At 32.1% G+C, this 20,689-nt stretch overlaps 1 protein-coding gene across 7 annotated transcripts in view; it reads right to left on the minus strand.

The window, feature by feature from the left end:
* LOC127730823 (ecotropic viral integration site 5 ortholog-like) overlaps positions 1-18,971 on the minus strand; it is a 77,254-nt gene extending 58,283 nt beyond the window's left edge. For 4 of the 7 annotated variants that reach the window (XM_052239419.1, XM_052239422.1, XM_052239415.1 and 1 more), the window contains exon 1: positions 18,868-18,965. The gene's annotated coding sequence lies outside the window, so the exon portion shown is untranslated. Of the gene's footprint in view, positions 1-7,249; positions 7,305-11,148; positions 11,299-18,863 lie in introns of those variants that run through there. The other 3 variants (XM_052239416.1, XM_052239417.1, XM_052239418.1) reach the window with 3 other exon arrangements.
* Between the last annotated feature and the right edge of the window lie 1,718 nt (positions 18,972-20,689).

Below are 20,689 nucleotides of genomic sequence, written 5' to 3' on the forward strand. Positions count from 1 at the left end.
TTTAATTGGAAATAAAATATTCTATATAGTCAAGATAAAATATTCATTAAGGATAAGTTTGGAATTTGATACATATTTTTTTTACATTGACATGAATACAACTGTGTCCATGATAATTTCAATGTTGAATTAATAGTTCACATGTTCTAAGTATGGCTATAAGCGTCTGATTGAAAGTTTGTTGGGGATTTGATATAAAGCATCCAACATGTTCATGCTGGTTATATGATATAAGGTAAATACAAATGTATATAAAGTTCAGCTTTACACATTAAGATAGAGAGAGTAAAAAATCATTACTTAATTTATAACAAACTTAGCAAAACATATTCTTTACATTTTATAATATTTCATGTTATATTCAAGTATAATAATTGTAGCACTTGCTTCTACTGTGTTGGGAATACCGGTAAATGGTAAGAATAGTTATGAACTGTTACTGTTATTACTTAGTCTTTTTTATCATTATGTTAGTTAATAAACGATTAAGTCGTTCACATGATATATTTCCTTATATCCAGAAGGGTAACCTGTGTTGACTTTCTATAGTACACCGTGAGAAATCTGCACCACCTACTACACAAATTTGATCATGCACAAAATACATGTAATTTTATAAGCTGACTCATCTCCTCAAATAGATTACAAAATTCTCTTGAGTGTAATAGCCTATATTGCAATATAAAATGACTTACATTTTTATTTTTTTCCAAGTTCACTGCATAACCTTAAATTTTTATTGCATCACAGTACAAGTACATATGGAAAACAATAATTTGTATCTTCAACATGTACAATGTATATAAATATTTACAAAGATTTCCATAGTGCTATCATATTAAATTTTGATATATTATAAAGACACTAAAGCTCATGCAATATAAAAATCTACTTAAGACAATATTCACCAATATTCATACAAGAACCCTACAATAATTGGTGAATCAATACTAGAGTTGACAATACCATTTTTTAGATTTTAATAAAAGAAGAAAAACTGTTCACATCAATTTCTTAACAGCAATCAATTTTATCCTCAATCAAGACTATGAAATTTTGTACATGTGATATGTGATATGCAAGTTAAAAGTAGAGACTCTAAAGAGCCTGTGTCGTACATCTTGATCTATGTGCATTTCCATTACTGAAGACTAGAATATAATTCATTACTAAGATCTCTTGTTGATCTTGTATTGCTGAAAAAAAAAAAATCTGTTTTCAGTTTCTCTGTATCTACAATAGCCCAAAACAAAATAGATTAAAAATCGTCACTCAAGGACAATAACTTCTGTAAGGAGTTCACTGACAAGTTGGCCATGATAATATATTTGCAGATCTTGACTTACTTATCATAAAATGAGTCTATATATCTTGTCCTGCTGATCAGTTGTGCTTTTTACAGTTATTTTCTTCTTTATTTACGATTGTTTCTGCCAAAAATGCCAACAATTTGTTAAAAATCAACATTTAGGGGAAATAACTCCTATAAGGACAATTTTGTATATGTTATAAAAAAGTTTTTTAATGACCTGCTGATCATTTTTGCTATTAAAAGTCTTTTTTTATCCTTAAAGTTCCCAAGATAATAAGCAGAATTGATAAAAATTTGCAAACATTTTCATTTAAGGGCAATAACTCCAATAATGAGTCATCTGACAGTTTTGGTGTAAATGGACAGTAGGTTGATCTCAACATTCTGAACATTCCCTGTCAGATTTTGGTGGCCATTTTGGTTGGCAGAGAGAATCAAATTACAAAACTTTTTAAACTAGATACCCAACTGATGATTGTGACCAAGTTTGGTTTCAATTGGTCTAGTAGTTTCAGAGAAGGTTTTTGTAAAAGTTAACCAACGACAACTGCCAATATAAGAATAGCTCACTCAACTGGGTCAGGTAAGCGAAAAGTTGATCATAAGATCCATTGAAAATATTCATGAACTAAGTAAATTGTCAGATTAGATTTTTTGTGGAAGTATTAGGAGATTCACATTGTACTGTTAAGTAATAAAGCTATATACTGAGATCATCAACATGTGGTCACTGGTTTAGAATAAGTTTTGGTTCAATTAAGGATAAATTTGTAGGTCATAATGACCAAATGTTACAAGAATAGGCTTAATACTATTATTACAGTTGAATTATACAGTATGAGTAATAAAGTTATATATATATGACCCACATGTATAGTTATATATGACCTATATGTATAGTTAAATATGACCTACATGTATATTTATATGTGACCTACATGTATAGTTAAATATGAATTACATGCATGTAGCACTATACACGCCAAATGTGAAACAAAATAAGACAATGTTCCTTTCAGTGCTATATTATATAAGATGGCAGCAGTAATATATTATTGTTGTACTTCCATGGGTTTTAAAATATGGACCCTAATGTAAAACTATATAATAACCACTCAGGCATTGAATGTAAGTCATGATGCCTTATATTCAGTGAACTTAGTTGAATCATATAAAGGACTATAATCTGACTTAAAGGTGAACTAAATTATTCACCATGTAATGAAACAAATATAATATTTGGTGACTCTTTGAAGTAAAAATATTAACCAGAGAGAGAGAGAGAGAGATACAGACAGAGGAAGGGCAGAAAGAAAGAAAATAAAAGTTGAAAGTAAACACTAGATAAAAACATACCCTGTATATTATCTTCTTTGTACATTCTTTATCAATATGCACTTGTTTGTTTCAATTATGACATGCAGATTGTTGTGATTATATCAATAAACTTCAATTTATACAAGATAATGTTTCAATTAGTAGCTAGAGGCTACAGATGTCTGCACCATGATAAATTTTGATGCTTCCTATTAGAGTGCAAACATCATTTCTAGCCTTCTTGTTAAATAATATGTCCTAAACATATTGCATGTCTCACACTTTTACAATCAAGAAAACTTTAGGATACTCAGTAACTCAGTATATTGTTGAACTGCAGTGTATTCCCCTATTAACACCACTTGTTTAAGAAAACCTTATAATTGGCTTAACAGTGTGGTCTACACTACACTTTTCATTTAAATACTATTTTGTTCACTCATTTACCATTTATTAGGCTGATTACACTTAAATGAATTACATATTAATACATATATATAGTGCACCTGTAGATGAAGGAAATATCATTTGTAAACAAAATTAAGAACCTTAGTAAGCAAGCTCAAGTACCCCACACCCCTTACTAAAGAGAAAAGCTTTAAGTGACATGATGGCATAGTTTTTATGTTTACTTTAAACTAGAGGCTCTCAAGAGCCTGTGTCGCTCACCTGTATTTACTGATGCTTTGGAAATCATGTAAAATAACGTTAAAATCATAATTAATAATATTAGATATTAGATATTAGATATTATAATGATATCTAAGATAATAACAAAAAACTGAGAAATTTCTGTAAAACTACTAACTCAGGGGCAGCAACCCAACAACGGGTTGTCGGATTCGTCTGAAAACTTCAGGGCAGATAAATCTAAATCTGATGAACATTTTTGCCACCTGTCAGCTTTGCTCTAAATGCTTTAGTTTCAGAGATGTGAACCAAAAACCGCATTTAACTCCTATGTTCTATTTTTAACCATGTCGGCCATGATGGTTGGAAGGCGGGGTCATCTGACAAATTTTTTAAACTAGATACCCTAATAATGATTATGGCCAAGTATGGTTAAATTTGTCTCAGTAGTTTCAGAGAAGAAGATTTTTGTAAAAGATTACAAAAATTTACAAAAAAATTGTTAAAAATTGACAATAAAGGGCAATAACTCCAAAATGGGTCGACTGACAATTTTGGTCACGAAGACTTATTTGTAGATCTTACTTTGCTGAACATTATTGCTGTTTACAGTTTATCTCTATCTATATTAATATTCAAGATAATAACCAATAAAATGCTCCGCTGGGCGCAGTTTGATACGACCGCAGAGGTTGAACCCTGAACAGTTGGGGCAAGTATGGACACAACATTCAAGCTTGATACAGCACTGAATTTGGATTGTGATTAAATATTTGACACAGCATAGGTTTCTGACACAGAATTAATGTGGTCTAAGAACTTAAAATTTTTTAATTTACCTATTCAAACCATATCATTATTATTTGCTTTTATATATAAATCAGAAATAATCAATTTAAAATGGAAAATTTTAAAGGAAAAAAAAAAGGGAAAACCCCCCCCCCCCCCCCCAATTTTTTGAACCCCCTTATGATTCATCACCCCCAAACTCAATCCCAGCCTTCCCTTTGTGGTATGGTACCTTGCAGTACAATTTCATAGAGATCCATACACTTGAACACAAGTTATTGTCTGGAAACTAGAAAAATGCTTGTTTTTTGGCCCCTTTTTGGCCCCATATTTCTAAACATTTAGCGCAATTACCCCCAAACTCAATTCCAGCTTTCCCTTTGTGATATGGAACCTTGTAGTACAATTTCATAAAGATCCATACGCTTACACACAAGTTATTGTCCTGAAACTAGAAAAATGCTTGTTTTTTGCCCCTTTTTGGCCCCTAATTTCTAAAATTTTGAGGCAATTACCCCCAAAATCAATCCAAACATTCCCTTTATGATATGGAACCTTGCAGTACAATTTCAGAGAGATCCATACACTTGAACACAAGTTATTTTCTGGAAACTAGAAAAATGCTTATTTTTGGCCCCTTTTTGGCCCCTTATTCCTAAACGTTTTGGGCAATTATCCCCAAACTCAATTCCAGCTTTCCCTTTGTGATATGGAACCTTGTAGTACAATTTCAGAAAGATCCATAGACTTACACACCAGTTATTGTCATGAAACTAGAAAAATGCTTGTTTTTTGCCCCTTTTTAGCCCCTAATTCCTAAAATTTTGAGACAATTACCCCCAAAATCAATCCAAGCATTCCCTTTGTGATATGGAACCTTGTGGTACAATGTCAAAGAGATCCATACACTAACACACAAGTTATGTCTGGAAGTTACAAAAATGCTTATTTTTGGCCCCTAATTCCTTAACTGTTGGTACCATAACCCCCAAAATCATTCCCAACCTTCCTTTTGTGGTATTGAACCTTATGGTAAAATTTCATAGAGATCCATTCACTTAAACTAAAGTTAGAGTGCGAAAAACCAATGTGTCTTCTGACGACGACGACGCCAACGTCATACCAATATACGACCACAAAATTTTTTAGCGGTCGTATAAAAACTGCAAATTTCCTTAAAATTACCAATTCAGGGGCTGCAACCCAACAACGGGTTGTCAGATTTGTCTGAAAATTTCAGGGCAGATAGATCTTGACCTGATAATCAGTTTTACCTATGTCAGATTTACTCTAAATGCTTTGGTTTCAGAGATATAAGCCAAAATCTACATTTTACCCCTATGTTCTATTTTTAGCCATGGCGGCCATCTTGGTTGGTTGGCGGGGTCATCAGACACATTTTTTAAACTAGATACCCTAATGATGATTGTGGTTAAGTTTGGTTAAATTTTGCCCAGTGGTTTCAGAAGAGAAGATTTTTGTAAAAGCTAACGACGACGACGACGGACCTTTGGGCCAGGTGAGCTAAAAAGTATGATTCCTTTTGGCTGTGATTTCAGACATAATTTTGTTTTACACAATTCGTTTTAGCAACTATGTCCTTGACCTTAGACTAAATGGTTTCTAAATCAAAAAGGATCTTCCTCTTATTAAATGTTACCACAAATAAAAATTAAGTTGCCTATGCATGTAGTATTTGATTAACCATGCAGAAACCACTTTTCTATACAAATTTCAATCTATGTTTAGTAACCATGAATTTGATCTTTGAGTTATTGACCTTAAAATCAATAGGTATCTTCCTCTCATTATATGTGACCTTATATTCAAGAAAAGTTGCAATTCAAAATGTAGTATTTGATTAAACATCTGAAGCCTTTTTCTGCACAAATTTTGATAAGCTTTTTAGTAACTACCTTAACCTTTGAGGTATTGACCTCAAAATAAATGGGGAAGTTACCTTCATTATTTGTTAGCCATATATCTAAGTAATGTGGCAATCAGAAATGTAGTGTTTAGAGTACTTTAACATCCAGAAACCACTTTTCCCCACAAATTTAGATTTTTTTAAGTAACTATGGCCTTGACCCTTAAATGTTGACCTCATCTTCCTCTCATTTATATATGTGACCATTTTTCCAAATAAAGTTGCAATCTGATATTAAGCAATTGAATTAGCTGCCCGAAACCCAAAAATGAGTAACTGTATCACAGAAGTAGTAATTCGGGGAATTTGACATCCCATACAGCAACTAAATGCTTTATATTAGTGATCTAACAATTACTTCAACCATCATGACCATATAACCTCAAAAGAATCCTACATATAAGAGACAATTGTTAGTTCATCAAAAAGTATCTTTATGACAAAAAAAAATCCATTTATTCAATATTCAGTACAAACCAGACATAAACTTCCAGGACTCTTTTTTGAAATATGCTCTGGCCTTTCCTTATAAGTAGGGAAGAACTTGTACATATTCTCTTAATATTCAATATTAAAGACAACAACACTCATCAATTACTGCAAAGTAAGGTCCTGAAGTTGCCAAGCTTGAAGGAGCAACATGTTACTTTGCCGTAATTTACCAGTGTTATTGTCTTTGATATCAATTATTTCTTACTTTTTCAAAGACAAACTATGAATACCCATAGGTATCCACTCGTTTTTCACCCTACCGCAAAATTACAACTCCAGGTGTTGGTTCACCATATACAACTACATATTCTCAGGGAATCCTGCCTTGAATTACTTTAGACACTCCAGCTGATGGTCTTTAATTCTGGGAGTTCACACACTTCAGAAACCTTAAATATATCTAATATGTCTTCTAATAAACGTGTGCTGAGTTTGTTGTTTGCTCCTGGCCATATTAAGGTGAAATATGTTGTACATTTTTGTACATGTAGTATGGAGGACTTTCCAATTACAGTTTTTATGAATGAACTGCCCCGGTTGACCTAGGTCATTTGGGGAAAATCTCGTCATAGGACATTGTGACGTGAGGATATCTGCATTGTGACATCAAATATTCTGGGAAAATACATTAATTGGAAGATCATGTATTTAAATACTGTCAACTTAGGTCAAATGTACTGATTAAAAAAAAAAGCAATCATTGTTGGTACTGTACTCCTGTACTTTCTGGTTTTAGAAATAGCGGTAGATCAAATAAAAAGAGCAATAAAAAAATCTCTTACCATTAGAACCTTAATATCAAAACAAAATTATCCACTTCCTATTCATACTCATGTACAACGTAACATGGTCATCTAATTTATCAACGGGGATTTTATTTATTTATAGTTTATCTGTAGGTGTCATAATAAATAGATATCAGAATGCCTCATTAAAATATTATATAAGAACGAAGAGTTAAAATGTCAAGTTTAAAATATCTGCATAAAGGCATTAAACTGGATTAAACTCAGATGTAATAGAATTTACACTATAATTCAAATCTATTTTAGACTAGTTAATTACATGTACAGTAGTAGGATACTGTAAAAAAGGATATTTTCATAAGAATTCATTTTTGCTATTTATGGTATGATAGATATAGACACAATAATCTCGTCATGTGAATCTTATAGTGTTATATGTCCACTTTTAATTAAAATTAAACAATCGAACAAAGAGTTACTATTCATAACGTAAATTAGATTTCTATATAACTTTTTATGTCTCTGTTAAATATTTATGATATTGAGCTTTTAAACTTTAATTCAAATTTTTATCACTATTATCAAATGGGAAATACATCATTATAAGATTCACAGACAACATGATAAAAATGTGAATATTTCATCATGTAACTTTGATCATTCAGATAGACAAGAAAACATGAAAATAAAACCTTATGAATAGGTTTGGTCCATGAAATTGCAATATTCTAAATAAAATAAACCAATTTACAGTACATGTATCTTTTCATAACTAGGGCCCCTTGAAGCTTGATTCACTCAATAGGCTTTTACCTCTTAAAATAGTTCATGAAAAAATAAATCCAATCATAAATACAGTAATACATGTATTTCAAAAGATTGGAAGATTTAGAGAAAATATTTTGAAAACAGTTCGATAACAATCAAAGAAGTCCTTTGGTGCTATGTTTTAAATTCAAATATGATCAAATGATGAGTTTGTCAAGGAGTTTTAATATAAAATCATTACAAGTTTGGTTTTCAGCCATGTAAGATTTTTTTTAAAGAAGTTGAAAATGTGATTTCCTACAAGAACTCAATGGTAACATTGAACCACCACTGCCACATTGTTTGCCACTCAATGAACATTATATAAGGATTTTTATACAGGGTCTCAAAATTATCAATTCAGTAAACTTCTAAACACTGGCCTTGTTGTCCCATGAGAAGACTTTTTAATATTGCCAATACAGGATCAAAGAATGGCTCCCATGGTCATTTTGGCTTCCAATAAGAACAATATGAGAATTTGTAGGTGTCCATCCATTAATCATTCCTACCAACACATGACCAATATAAAAATAAGAAGATGTGGTATAATTACCAACGAAACAACTATACACCAGAAACCAAATGACATAGAAGATGGTCATAGAGTTAACAACTTTAGGTCAATGCACGGCCTTCAACAATGAGCAAAACCCATACCACATAGTCAGCTGTTAAAGGACACGAAATGACAAATGTAAAACAATTCAAACAAGAAAACTTACGGCTTGATTTATGTAAAAACAATGAATGGAACGAAATACAAATTTGATATACAGCAACAAACGACAACCACTGAATTACAGGCTCCTTCCTGACTTGGGACAGGCACACAATGTGGCGGGGTTAAACATGTTAGCCAGCACCCAATCCTCCCCTAACCTGGAACAGTGGTGTAACAGCACAACATATGAACAAAATATAATAAAATGCTTCGCTGAGCGCAGCCTGATACGACCGCAGTGGTTGAACCCTGAACAGTTGGGGCAAATTTGGACACAATATTCAAGCTTAATACTATCTGAATTTGGATTGTGATCAAATTTTTGACATAATATAGGTTTCTGACACAAAAAAAATGTGGTCAAAGATCTTACAAATCTAATGTGCAATACTGTGCAATTGAAGATTTCTTCTTTGAAAATTTTGAAAAAAAAATACAATGTATGAACCCTTTTAAAACAAAATTGGAAACCCCCTTCCCCTCAAACTTTTTGAATTCCTCTTTTAGCATTAACCATCAAACTCAATTGCAGTCTTTCCTTTGTAGTATGGAACCTTGTAGTACAATTTTAGAGAGATCCATACACTTAATCACAAGTTACTGTCTGGAAACTAGAAAAATGCTTTTTTAAAATTAAAAAGCCTCCATCAGCAATATTAAATAGTAATATCTAAAAATAAAATTCCTTCACATACATAATCATGGCTATAATTAAATTACCTTTATTAAACAATTTTAAAATAGTAACTTCTAAAAATAAATTGACAGCTTATCACCTAAAGACAATACATTTCTTTATAAATAATTTACAAGCAGTGTAAGAGAGGTAATTTGACAATGTGTGTTTGAATTACCTCCCTTATACTGCTTTAAAATTATGTTTTGTACTTAAGTAATTGTCCATTAACCTGGAAACCCTTATTTTTCCCCCTTTTTTGCCCCTAATTCCTGAACTGTTAGGACCATAACCCCCAAAATCAATCCCAACCTTCCTTTTGTGGTCATAAACCTTATGGTAAACTTTCATAGAAATCCATACACTTAAACAAAAGTTATTATCCGGAAACCAATGTGTCTTCGGACGACAACCGTCGACGATGACGTGATACCAATATACGACTGCAAAATTTTTGCGGTCAAATAAAAATCAAGTTTGATTTACATGGGCCTTTCAATTTCATAGAAGATGAAACAGGTTTTCCTAAAGTTTCTAGCATGTTTAAGGGAATTGGGAATTACTAAAAATATTTTTGTGTGCCACTTTTGATCCCCTGTTTGCAATTACCACCTGATGAAATTAAATGAGGATCATCTGTAGAGGGTTTGTCAATCATCAATTCTGTAAAAGTTTTGGACATTTTAACATGTACTATCAGAGGAGATTTTTAAAAATCTGCAAATTTTTTTTATTTATAAAGGAACATCTTAAAGGTAAAACAATAAATTCCACAAAATCAATTTTCACCTGCTACATGTAACTGGAATAAGAAGCCTTGGTAAGTTACTAGATTTCTTCCCTACCTTGTCAATGAAATCTCTCCAAATGTTATAGGAAATTGGAGAGTAAAATATAAATAAATCCAAAAATGTATGTATATTCAATGAATCTCTAAACAAAATCACACATCCATCAAATAAAATGCTGTTGTATATATGTTATGAATACTGATTCAAAACTTTGATGCCATATCTTACAAGATTTTATACATTTATGGTAGGTGCTTTTCATAAGGTACAAAAAATATCACAAAAACTTGGTATAATTAATATCTATTTATTATATTAAGACAAATACATCTTGTACTGAAGGTAAACAACTTATGTACTCCTACATATGATTACTTGTCAAAGTCAGGTTTCTTTTTTGTAAATATATATGATGTATATGTTACTGTACTTCATGTGGTTTTCAAGTACCAGTACTTTACATATCCAAATACATCTTTCCATCAAAGAATTAAACTAAATAAACGCACCATGTTTTATACTAATACATTGTATCATCAAAATACTGCAGATCTATCATAAAATAACAAGTTTTAAGAAATTTTTTATGACCATGACGACAGACCTTACTAATAAAAAAAAAAAGACAATACCAAGAGTCAACCAAAAACTTGAAGTCAAAGAAAAATACAATCTCCAGAAGGGGAACACAAAAAGTCAAAAAGCAACAAACCAAGGTGATTTCATGTGCTCATATAAGCAGATCCTGCTCCAACTGTAATATTCATTGTTATGCTCATATTTAAGACATGGATGTGGTTGCTGCAGTTTTATAAAACTCTTCTTTTTTGTGAGAAATAATAAAGAAATCAAACTAGTTTCTCCTTGTACAATGATAATTGCAATACAGTTCAAATTAGCTAAATAAACAAATACAAATATATCAATCATAACTTACCTGCATGGGTCTAATTATCATGTCAATATCACAAAAAAAACAATACACATCCAGGAAATTGTAATTAAAGAAGGAAATAATAGAACTTATTTTATTGGCTATGACATACAGTTTTGTAATTATGTAAATATTGGGATATCAGAGTGATGACTTTTGCCCTACAGACTACAAGTACATGTAAATGTAATACACAGGTGATTTGTCAATGTCCTTGACATAAATCCTGTATACATGTGTATCATTAAGATAATTATCAAAGCTATTCATACTTGTTTCAAAACTGTCTTTTCAAAACATGAATTGGTTTGACATTTGTGATCATCATGCTTAGTAAAAATTAACAACATTTTAGCAGCAGAATTCCTTATTAAATGTTTCTAATACAATTAAATAATCATGTGTTTGTGATAATCAGGGTTCTCACTAAGGCAAGTCCATGAGTCCTGGACTCATGAAAATCTGTTTGGACTCACCAATTACAAAACAGGTGATCGAGTCCAAAACTGCATCAAGATTGAAAAATGTTCTATCAGCTGAGCACACATATCATCATTTTTTATAAAAGTATAAAAAATAATCTAATGCTGATGTCATTTCCTTACTCTATTTTGTCACAGGGACTGAAATAATAAATGTAATAGCAATTAAATTTCATTTTCTCACTGTTGAACTCGCTATGGCAAAAAATGACGAGTCCCTGGACTCACCTTCAAAAATGTTAAGTGAGAACCCTGTGATAAGGTTTCATATGCAAGTTGTGTCGAAATCCCAAAATTGACTAGGGATACACATGATTCTAACTTATTTTACATAAAAATGTGAAGATGGGGTATGTTTGCCAATGAGACAACTTTCCACCAGAGTCAAAATGACATAAAAGTAAGCAACTACAAGTCACCATAAACCATACGGCCTTCAACAATGTGCAAACCCCATTTCACTAAGCAAGATATAAAATGCTCTGTCTTGACTTATGTTAAACATTTCAAACAAGAAAACTAACGACCTAATATATATACAAAACAATAATCAGAAAAAAATATGATATATAGCAACAAACTACAATCACTAAATTACAGGCTCCTGACATGGAACAAGCTCACACCAAATTTGGCAGGGTTAAACATGTTTGCGGGCACTCAACCCTCCCCTTACCTAGGACAGCAGAACATAAGAACAAATTATGAAATCAAATGGAAAAGACTTGACTCATCAAATTACCACTGAGGGTGTACATGTACCTATATTTGACCATGAATGCAAATGATTACTACTTGGTGTGTATTATAGATTAACATGATTACCACACTGAGGGTGTATATCTGACATTGGATTAACATGATTACCACACTGAGGGTGTATATCTGACGTTGGATGAACATGATTACCACACTGAGGGTGTATATCTGACATTGGATGAACATGATTACCACACTGAGGGTGTATATCTGACGTTGGATTAACATGATTACCACTTGGTGTGTATTATGGATGCACATTATTACCAGTTGAGGGTGATATTCGACGTTGGATTAACATGATCACCACTTGATAATTGTAAATATACGTCAAATTCAGCAATTTTTCAATTTACCAAGGGACATAACTTGAGAACAGTGAAAGTAACACCACCCAAATATGAACATGATCTGTTTTTTATTGGTAATATCAATGTGTATATGTTTAATAACATTTGGTTGAGGCAAACATAGTTAGAGTGCAGAAATGGCAAATTTGCCATTTTTTTCTGTTTATAACGGGGCATAACTCGAGAACAGTGAAAGTGACACCACCCAAATTCAAACTTGATTTGTGTTTGGTGGTAATAAACATTGTATATAATTAGGTTTCATAATATTTGGTTGAGGGAAACTAAAGTTAGAGAGCGGAAACTAATTTTGGGATGTACAGGAGAACAGAAAGACAAGGGTAAAACTTTATGCTCCTTGCCGTGGCAGAGACATAAAAATAAATATTCATCTAAAAATCCCACTGAAAAATTCCCTAGTGTTACGCACACATCCATGCCATCCACGATCTGGGATTGATACTCATGATACTGATTTGGTTCTCATAATTGTGTAAGAATCAATGCAAATATGGACATATATTTGTACCCATAGAAAGTCTTCGTGTCTTTGTGAAATTCAGTGACTGAATGAGAAAAAGAGACGGAAATCTAAAAAAAGGTATGCAGGAAAGACAACCGATGTATATATTCCCGTCATGTCCTACTTACCACAGTTACTACCACATGTACTTAATTACCATTAATGATTACTTTGTACCTATTTATCAATGACTTTATACTACTACTATAATATGTGTTTATTTTGTTTTTGACATTTATCTATATATTTTTACACATATTATTAGAATGGAAGTAATTTCTGTCAATATACTTGACACCTTTATGTCACTGGATTGTGTATGTGATCATGTTTCTTATGTTAGTTCTGCACCATAATTCTGATCTCAGGGAAGGCCTTATACATGTTATAAGACTATGTGGAAAAGTAATCGAATTAATGCATATATGTTGCTAAATCAAATAAATAATCATTACACATTTAATTCTTTTTAATTAGAAAAAAAACAAGGTCTTTTAGATCCATCAAGTCAAAATAAATGTAGTTATCAGACATCATAGAAAAGCCAGTTTTAATATTTATATAAGTATTTTGAAGAAATTTGATAAAATTATAAATGTTGTATTGTTTACCTGCAAATTAAAAGTGCATGCTTCTGTAATATCAACTATAAAGTAGTTTTCTATAGTGTTTGTCTGTATGGACAATATCTGCCTTGTATGTGCTTTTCTATAGTGTTTGTCTGTATGGACAACATCTGCCTTGTATGTGCTTTTCTATAGTGTTTGTCTGTATGGACAATATCTGCCTTGTATGTGTGAAATATTTCCTACTCACAAATGTGTGTCAAAACTATATCTATACAATTTTTGTCATTTTTTGAAAAGAAAATCAAGGAAGAAGACTTGATAAGGCCACAAAATTTTTAGCTCCTTGAACTAGAAAATCACCAAGTACATGAAGTATTAAACATCTATCAAATAACATTCTTTAGATGTTCACAAGACATATATTTGTCAAATACCAGTAATGATATGCTTAAGTTAAGAACCAAGTACTTCTTGCATACAATCAATAAAATGCTCCGCTGGGGCGCAGCTTGATACGACCGCAGAGGTCGAACCCTGAACAGTTGGGGCAAGTATGGACACAACATTCAAGCTTGATACAGCACTGAATTTGGATTGTAATTAAATATTTGACACAGCATAGGTTTCTCACACAGAATGAAAGTGGTCTAAGAACTTAAAAATTTTTAATTTACCTATTCAAACCATATCATTATTATTTGCTTTTATATATAAATCAGAAATAACCAATTTCAAAATGGAAAATTTTAAAGAAAAAAAAGGAAAAAAATATCCCCCCCAATTTTTTGAACCCCCTTATGTTTCATCACCCCCAAACTCAATCCCAGCTTTCCCTTTGTGGTATGGTACCTTGCAGTACAATTTCAGAGAGACCCATACACTTGAACACAAGTTATTTTCTGGAAACTAGAAAAATACTTGTTTTTTGGCCCCTTTTTGGCCCCAAATTCCTAAATGTTTACGGCAATTACCCCCAAACTCAAACCCAGCTTTCCCTTTGTGATATGGAACCTTGCAGTACAATTTCATAAAGATCCATACACTTACACACAAGTTATTGTCCTGAAACTAGTAAAATGCATGTTTTTTTGCCCTTTTTGGCCCCTTATTCCTAAACTTTTTGGGCAATTACCCCCAAACTCAATTCCAGCATTCCCTTTGTGATATGGAACCTTGTAGTACAATTTCATAAAGATCCATACACTTACACACAAGTTATTGTCATGAAACTAGAAAAATGCTTGTTTTTTGCCCCTTATTGGCCCCTTATTCCTTAAATTTGGAGGCAATTACCCCCAAAATCAATCCCAGCATTTCCTTTGTGATATGAAACCTTGTGATACAATGTCAGAGAGATCCATACACTTAGACACAAGTTATTGTCATGAAACTAGAAAAATGCTTGTTTTTTGCCCCTTTTTGGCCCCTAATTCCTAAAATGTGGAGGCAATTACCCCCAAAATCAATCTCAGCATTCCCTTTGTGATATGGAACCTTGTGGTACAATGTCAGAGAGATCCATACACTTACACACAAGTTATGTCTGGAAGTTACAAAAATGCTTATTTTTGGCCCCTAATTCCTTAACTGTGGGTACCATAACCCCCAAAATCAATCCCCACCTTCTTTTTGTGGTATTGAACCTTATGGTAAAATTTCATTGAGATCCATTCGATTAACATAAAGTAAGAGTGCGAAAACTAATGTGTCTTCGTACGACGACGACGACGCCAATGTCATCCCAATATACGACCACAAAAATTTTTTTGCGGTCGTATAAAAACACCTTTTTCTAATTTGGCATGTCTTATGATTCTTCCTTTTTCTAACATTAACAAGTTGCTATGATATCTTGACTCAAGTTGGGGTGGAAGCTGTAACACGTAGTGGTGGTGTTAATTCCGCCACTAAGAAAAGAGCATATACATTTTGTATATACATATGAAGTTGTATTGTCTAAAAAAAACTTAGTGCCTTTAACTGTTAAGAATATACTTTCACTTTGTGACGTTGGTCAGTACAGGACTGACAGACTTGAAAAGTTTTCTTTTAGCCTGGACAGTCTTCTGAAGAAGATCAATACTGGTTTTAAACATCATTAAAGCTATAGCTACTGTGCTCAACTTTAGAGTCTGTTAAATGCAGACTTTGTACGTAGGAAGCACATGCTATTCAAAGTGTTGATTGTATCAGCATTGGTCTCCACATTTCTATGGGCATGAAGCAACACCCTTTTTCTTCTTATGCATTGTAAGAACCAATTTAAAGCGGATGATAATTCATCAACCATAAATCTTTTAAGCTGAGGAACATTAACTAAAAGGGTGATCGCATGAAAACATATTGAAAGGCTAATTATTGATCTTCGTGATTTCCCTCAGGAAGGGTTCTAAATTGGGAAATAAACAATTTTTTTCCTGTAGATTTAAACTAAATCTTGTTTTGCAGCTATTTTAACAATCTTAGTAATAAGCAATCACGACAAGGGGTTGAAACCATAAAGCTCATACCTACATTTAAATCTTGAAAGTTGGCATGTACAAATGTAAGTAAAACCAGAGACATAGGCTAATTTCAAATTTGTGCATTTTCCCATGTATTTCCAATGTCACAATGCCTTTATCATTACTTCACAATAAGGCTAAAGAGTTGATTGTTCATTGACTTCATTTATGGCAATATTGACCTCAGGTCAACTGCAATAACACAATCATAAAAATGAACTTGAAATTGATCCACAAATGTACTACATATGTATATTCACATTTTTTTAGTTTATTCACCATCATGGACATTAATCAGAGCTCCAGATAAGAATTCACAAATTGGGGTTTTTACCCACCATTTTTTTATTTAATTGAGTGAAATAGTTTTTCAATTGCATTATTAATTCCAATTCACCCCTCAAGCAAATATCAAATTGGGTTTTTCACCACCAAGCTCCTTAACGTATTGGGTTTTTTCATCAACACAATATTGAATTTAGGCATGTTATAATCACATTCTATCAAACAGAGATGTTCATCCATCTTATTAATAAAATATGTTTCTTTTAAATGTGATAGCTATTTTATTTGGTTTATACACTGACGAGCAATTGTATGTTTAATCTGTGTCCGGTTTCAACACAGAGTTTTGTTTTTTCCATAACTTATATTTACTGGTGGCACTAATAGGACAGTACCTAATTACCATTCTAGAGCACATATGATCACCATTCAGTTTATTTGGGGTAGGTGTGGCTAATAGTTTTCAGATTTTTATGTAATATTTGTGAACATTAAGTGATGTAAGATAGTGTTGCCAGTCCCTATCACCTGTTTCCCAGACCTACTTAAAAAAAAATAAGTAGCTCCCAGATTTAAGATCCTTGACCAGGTTTATAGGGTGGTTTAATGACTGAGACCACATTCAATTTACAAATAATCCTGCAACATCAAATAAATAAATGACAATGGTGTACTGCACTTGCCAATAAGACAACTACATGTATCTTAGGCATAAAGAACAATAGACCAAAAACAAAGAAAGTGGCAAGCTACATTTACATTAAAACTAATATGTGTGTTCACTCATCAACTAAAATTAAATATATATTATATATACCTTTGAACTAAAAATAAGCAATTTTTTTGTTTAATTTTATTTACATAAATCTGGGTTTACTTGTCCCTTATTAGAACTTTTGGTTTCCGATGCTGACTTCATATACATTGTAAGTGATTTGGCCTTTCATGTTCCAACTGATTTAGTTCTGACGAGTTCTAACCCTGTTCTCGTTAAGGCACACAAATACGCCATTATAATAACACTAGCTGGGTCTTGTTTTCATCAAAATTCCTCAGCTCTCAAAAAGAAGCTAAAAACATGCTTCTATTCAATATTTTTACCGGAAATCTACTTTTGTTTTAATTCATTGCTAAGTGTAATTTTAAATCCTGAGCAATACGAAAAGAATTATGACGACATGACTAACGCTAATTGATAAAGACAGAGAAGATCGAAATGTTTTCATCACCACGTGTACCTTTAAGCAAATAAGTTTCAACAGGGACCCTTTCAACGCTCTATTTTTAGAACGAAAGGACATTTTCAATTTTCAATATTACAAAAATAGATTTACGCGACGACTATGTAATAGATAAGGGTAAATAGCACACACGATAGCGACTAAAAGCGTTAAGAACTCATGGTTTTGACAAATTATTGGGTTTTCCTTTGCATGAATTGGGTTTTAGAACTCTGCAATGGGCACTTGCGTTGGGTTTTCAATTATTTTTATTGCGTGATCACGCAAATACGCAGCTTATCTGGAGCTCTGTTAATTGTCAAATATCAAAAGTAATTGTTTTAAAAATGTCAGTCAATCGGTGTAAACTTGAGGTCAGTCATAGCTATAAAAAAAATTAAATGGACAGAACTAAATATGATGACGGTCTGACATAGAAGCAAGTTAACTCATACCACTGCAAAGAGGTACCTATACAAACTCACACCATCACCTACTTGTAACATATACCAAAAGTTTAATGAAATGTCTTAACAAAACATACTTAACAGTTTATATATAATCTTTGAAATTAACAAATTGAATTTGGCCTGAATTAATTTATGTAATTGATGTAGTTGCTGTGCAGTGGTACAAGTTTGCTTTTAGTGGTATGAGTTGACATTGGTACGAGTTTGCAATGGTACAAGTTATCTTCGTCAAAAATAATTATGGCGTCTTGAAAGTCTAAATTTTTTCTTGAAAGTCTATTTAAATTTTTTGCTGTAACACCTTCCTACAACGCGTCACATTAAAAAATTAAGATAGCCTTTCAAGAGTTGAAGACGTCATAATTATTTGGACTAAAGTTATTTATGATTCTCTGACATAATTATAATTATAACACATGCCAGTGGTGAACAAATGTTTTAGAAACTGAGTAGACATGAGGAACGCCCTCTAGTCCATTTTTCGTGTTTTACTGGTATAAAGAAATTCAAAAACAATTTACGTCAAAACATTAAATTCTTAAATAGCAAATATTACCTACACCAGAAATTGTCCTTCAAAAGTGAATCAATTCATCAAAATATGTCAAAATTCTTTCCTGGTGATTTGTTTTGCTTCGAATATGTTTAGTCTCGTGAGGTTTCCTAGTGGGATGGATAAGCCGAGAAAATATCGAAAAAATTATCCTATCATTTAAACGTTTGTAAATTATACATAAATTTAGAACCAACTTCCACCAACCTAATTCCGAAAGTATATCTAATGTACAAATATGTTGAAACATGTGAAATACAAGAAACCGTGGACTTACATTGGATTATCTGTTAGTCCCGAAAGAAACTAAACTAAACTGTGGAAAGATTTTGGGTTGCGCCTAACCTTTAGTGACAATTTGATTAAAGAAGAAAAAATAAAATGTTCACAGAAATTGGTTCCACTGTGTTACCGCATTCATTCATTTTTTTTGGAAATAAAAAAAATAATAGAGGATAGTAAAAGGGTTTGGATAGGAGTCCTTCATTTCTTTATTCTATAATTTATTATGGTATTTCCTCTATTGTCCATACCCCATTATTTTCTATACTTTATTTTTTTTATCTTTTCTCTTGTTCTAAAAAGAGCAATTAGTTTTGATAAAACAGGAAAAGTGTCATTACACATTTATCTCAAATTTTCAAGATGCAGAAACACTTTCAGAAGATGTTTTGTAGAACGAATCTTAATTGCATCTATTTTTTAGTCATTATGAATCACTGTACTCAGTATCTTGTCTTTTTCTGATTTAATTGCCTAAATCTGAACTTTTTTGCTGATAAATGATAACACTTCTATGTAGATATTATTTATATGCATGTGTGGCATCCTTTGTAAGAGATTGATTGTTAGCATGAATATCTTATGTCGGTCTAAATGATAAATGCGCACTTGTCTTATATTATAACCAATCCTACAGCCTTTTAATAAGGAGGAGTTTGATCGATTAGTGATCGATAAGATTACTGATTGATTCAAGACCGATTAATGATTGATTATCTATTGGTTAATTGTAAATCAATGATTGATAAACCGATTGGATGTTGTTGAAATGTAATTGTGCATCAGTGACAATCATGTAAATGTTTAATACCACAGAGTGTATGTGTATGAGCAGAAACCTGAGTAACCTTTCAACCTAATAGCTGCTATGTCAGATCCTGTTTTCTGGATTTCATGTGCTTGCGGTTCCCATAAATATGAGAATCATAAAATCTTTTTCTGAGTTTCTAATTTTTTTCCTCATATAAGGAGGGGGTATATATTGTTATCAATTTGGCCACTAAATTTTATCAGGCTCGTATATAAAGTTATTGTTCATCTACGATGAACACGAGGTTCGTTATTTTAACAGATGCAATCATTAATGAGATATATGCAAATACAAAGGCAATTACACCACACACTTCCTGAATTATTTTCTATAATAATGATAAATAATCAGCAGTTTCTAAGCTGTTAGACCAACCAGTAGGTGAAACATCAGTTCAGTATTCATTGCTTTATTGCTCACATGATTTATAACGTACTATTCTAAAATTTGAAATTGATAAGTTTTAAAGTATTATTCAGAAACTTAGGTTCCAACTTCCTCTAGCAAAGTTGACCTTGATTAAGTTTGCTTTAAATTTTAGGTCCCTTTTGGTCGTTTAGCTTACTAATATTTCTACGTATTTAAACATCACTGGTTTTCAAATGCTTAGGATTGAGTGTTCCTAATGAAGGTTAATCCAAAAAAGTGCTTTGCATTCACGAAATTTATAATCTGATCTAGTTGACTCTCACAGAATATATTTGTCAAATAGAATTTTTTAATTTAAATTATGCTT

The sequence above is a fragment of the Mytilus californianus genome, unplaced genomic scaffold, assembly GCF_021869535.1.
Source record: "Mytilus californianus isolate M0D057914Y unplaced genomic scaffold, xbMytCali1.0.p SCAF_2, whole genome shotgun sequence".
Classification (NCBI taxonomy): Eukaryota; Metazoa; Mollusca; class Bivalvia; order Mytilida; family Mytilidae; genus Mytilus; species Mytilus californianus.